The sequence below is a fragment of the Etheostoma spectabile genome, chromosome 16 (genome assembly GCF_008692095.1).
Source record: "Etheostoma spectabile isolate EspeVRDwgs_2016 chromosome 16, UIUC_Espe_1.0, whole genome shotgun sequence".
Classification (NCBI taxonomy): Eukaryota; Metazoa; Chordata; class Actinopteri; order Perciformes; family Percidae; genus Etheostoma; species Etheostoma spectabile.
The window spans coordinates 11,480,025-11,484,017 of record NC_045748.1 but is presented as its reverse complement, the minus strand read 5'-3'; the positions used below and the strand labels follow the sequence as shown (position 1 = coordinate 11,484,017).

The window sequence follows — 3,993 nt, the reverse complement described above, 5'->3', positions numbered from 1 at the left end:
TGTTACCCAATCAGAGTCAAGCAGCTTAGCTGGTTGAGTATTAATAAGAACTGGCACAAATCAAGCTGAGTCTGCCTGCAGGCTTTCTGTACCACACTAGAATGGCTTAAACAAGGTAAAAAAGGCATTTCTTCCAAAAAAAATTGTTGCCCCCTTAGGCTTAATACCTACTGTAGTAACTGAGGTTTACTTCCAAGGCCAAGATACATATGTTTTGTGGGGTTACATTGAATGAAACAAAACTGTTCCCAATAGCACATTCACTCTGTAGTGTTTCCCCACTTTGTGGATGCCTGTCCCCGATAATATCCGAGTCATCATTAGCAGCTCTGTACTGCTCTTTGTTGGACTTGCACAGGACACAAAAGCTAAACTTTGCCAAACACACTAGTTAGCCCTTATCCTAAAATATTTTTTCTTAGGTAGCAGTTAAATGTGTGAAAATAAAAACAATACAGCACAAATCTAACCTCTGTATGTAAGCTAACGTTAAGCAGCCAAACAAGGCTGTTAAAATGAAATACTAGGACTAACTAGCTCCACATTGCAAAACAAGAACAATAATGCGATTTTTTTATTTCCATGTAGTTTTCATAGTTAATTAACTGGTCAGGATGCTAACCTTTTGCCTGGGAAATGTTAGCTTTAGCCTCATCATTTTAACATGTACGTAGCCTGGATGCCAGCCAAATTTAGCCCCGGCCACAACATTCGAGGTCGAGAAGGTCATCTGGACTTGATCCGTTGTGGAGCGGCTACGCTCGAACAAGAGCTGGTAGGACAAATCAAATTGTCAAGGCGGGCTTTATATGATGATGGACAGATGATTAACAGTAACGTAATGATGAACGTGATCAGACCCGACCCGTGGGACTGCGCCCTAGGCCTGGAAACCCGGATTCCTTTTAAGGATATGGTTTATTCTGAGTCACTCACCAGACTGAAACGGGTTGTGCGAGTCACTTGAATCACTTGAGTCAGTATTGCTAAATTGCTAAAGAAACTCAGTCCGACTGCTCACACCCACTCGCCACCTCATGCAGCTGCTGAAAGGAGAGCCTGCACGGCACATGCTTGTATGAAGGTCCTCTCGAGGTCCTGTAGCTGTAGTAATGAATATAGCTAATTTGTTCTACTAATACTTCCATGGTATTATCTTATGATACATTCCAGGGATGTATCCTATGCTGTAAAGCCTGTAAATATGGACGTAACGCTATTAGAGTTTTGCAAACTGCCGGGGCTATCGGCTAGTAGCTAACATCAGCGGTAGCTAGCAGTTGAGATCTGTCGACTACTAGCCTATGCGTTGCTCAACATACATCACCAACTTTGTTGCTTTAATTTGGTTGTAGGTCTATCCAATTGAGTGCAGAGGCATTTTGAACACATGTTGAAACACGCTCCATAATCGCAGCCTAATGGAGCAGTATCAGACTCATACCATGACTAGAATCTGAGTATGAAGACGTCAGGCTACATCCAGTACACATTTAAGACCCCTTTTTTGTTTAAAAAAAAAAAAAAGTCATCAGCAATTTTAACCCACTTATGGAGCGAACGTTAGCTTCCTTAGCTAGCTAGCTACGTTTGCAAAAATAATGCTGTTTCTATATGTCTTTTCATAAATCATTAACCAGTCAGGATGCTAACTTTTTGCCCGGGACATGGTAGCATTATCCTAAGTATTTTAGCGCGATATCATGTTTCTATCCATTAGTGTGAATATTTTAAGATTCTAAAAACAAGGCAAAGTAATTCAGGGACAGCAATTTCAACCGACTCATGGAGCTACTGTAAGCTTCATTAGCTAGTTAGCTATAGCTACATACAATCTGCTAATGGACTTCTAGAAATAAAAAGCCTGTTTCTGTCTACCCCTAACTGAAATCAAGGACCCATTGTTTCAAATATTACTAAGAATTTCAGGTGATAAACATGTCACCATTATAATTGTAAATTGCAATATATCCTGTTCTTGACAGGCGTAGCAACAGTAACTAATAGGGGTCATGTTTCATGTGCATGCCTAATTATGGTAGAAATGAAAAATGTTTCCTGTAATTTTTTAATACGTCAGTTTCTGATGAAAAGCAATCAAATTCATATTTTCCTAGTTTCCTTCATGAGAATCACATTAATTCAAGAACACATTTTATGCTGCAATGGATCAACTGGTGTCCAGTGAAAGTGTCTAGAAAATTAGAGCTCTTTGGGAGTTTTCCTGTGCCAGAAAATGCTCAGAAACTCCAGATGTTTCCAAAAATCAATCTGGAAGGCTGATAAGGAATCAGCTTTCAACAGATGTCTTGTGCCTCAGGACTCGGTGATTTAGTGGCTGTGAAGGATGAAACAGTGTTTCTGTGTCTCTCAGCATGACTGGCTTTTATCATTTATCATTATGCAAGCAGCTGCAAGTCTGGGTGACATTATGTCAGCGGACTGGAACGAGAAATTAGATGGTACATTTTGGATATTTAATGTATGTGGATGTGTTTGCTAAAGCATGACATACAATCATTGGAATGTGGAAATGAAGCACAAACAAAGTTGGGCTGCAGCTAACTATTATTTTGAGGGTGAAAGTTCGAGTCAATTATCTTAATTCATTGGACATCCAGTTGAAGAATTATTTTGTAAATCTATTATTTTCGTTATCTATTAATTTACAGAGGCTTTTAATCAATTGATTTGTAATTGTGTACAAAGTAATTTAAGTACACCTTGAGTAAGGATGATTTTGTATTATTTATAGTATTCATTTATATACATAAGATGTCAATCAATGAATTTAAATTGCTAGATTTTTCTGGATGAGATCCAATTGAAACTGCTGGTAAAAAGCTAGTAAGTAGGATTATTTTGTAAAAAGATTATTAATTAAATGAACTACTATATAAAACTGTAAGGCTGTGTCTCTTTAATAAAAAAGGCTCATCTTCATTTGCAGCACCTGGGCAGGTTGATGTTATACATCACAATGATTAAAATAAGATGGCAAACAGGTTTCATTGGTCACCAATAGGTGGCATCCCAATCCAACAATATACTTCCCATTCTACTTTTAGTACAGTAAATATGTATATTTTAAAAGCAAACTGAAGTACACCAAATTAACAAAACAATCAATAACATTTCTTCAAAGAGCGACTCCAAAACTGACATCAACTGTTTTACTTTGCCGTATCAGCAGCCACCCAATTTCTTAGACTTAATAAACTTAAGTGTGTCTGTTTTCTGCCCTCCTGCCCTTCATGCCCTCCTGCCGAACTCAGACACTCAACAACAGCATCTCAGACCACTGAAACTGGAGCGCTTTCTCTTGTTACAGCGGGGATTGACTGTTTTGACCCCTGTGGATCCCTTGTTAGAGTTGTGAGCGACCAGTGTGGGTCATCCATACTTTGCCAAGGGTGTCACAGTGTCATGTTGCAAGGAAATGGCATATTACCGCTGCCCATCATGTGGTAACTTGAGCAAACGTCAGGACTTTATCTTGGATCTGATGCTCTGATTCTTATCAGGATCCTGTCTATATACGTTACATCCCGATAGGTTGGACCTTTCCGTCCACAGATGTCACCATTTCTTGTAAAACACACTGTTTGATGAAATCCATGAGCTACAAATAAGGATGCTGTAGCTTTAAGGTGACCCTGCATTTACTGTAGAGTAGAGGAATGTGAGCTGTATCCATGTGGTCTGCTTATAAGCTGCACTTTCAACACGGAAGTAGAGCCTAGTCATTAATCATGGGATTCTTTCACAGTAAAAATAGCCAGTTACAAATGCACTTAGCATGAAAGCCAGGCTGACACAAGTTTACATCTTCATTTCACTACTTCACTTTTTTTTTTTTGCCCTGAGGAGTATATACTCGATCAGATCTAGTTTGTACGATGGAAATCAAAAGTGTTTATAGTTGTTCCGAATAGCCACACTTAAAGACGAGGGGGAAAGCCGGTCGTCATAGAGAAGAAGGGGGGGGGGGGG

General features: G+C 39.2%; 1 protein-coding gene across 1 annotated transcript in view; it reads right to left on the bottom strand.

Annotated features, from left to right (window-relative positions):
• LOC116704575 (zinc finger protein 703) overlaps positions 1-3,993 on the bottom strand; it is an 18,472-nt gene that overhangs the window by 9,219 nt on the left and 5,260 nt on the right. The gene's annotated exons all lie outside the window — the stretch shown is intronic.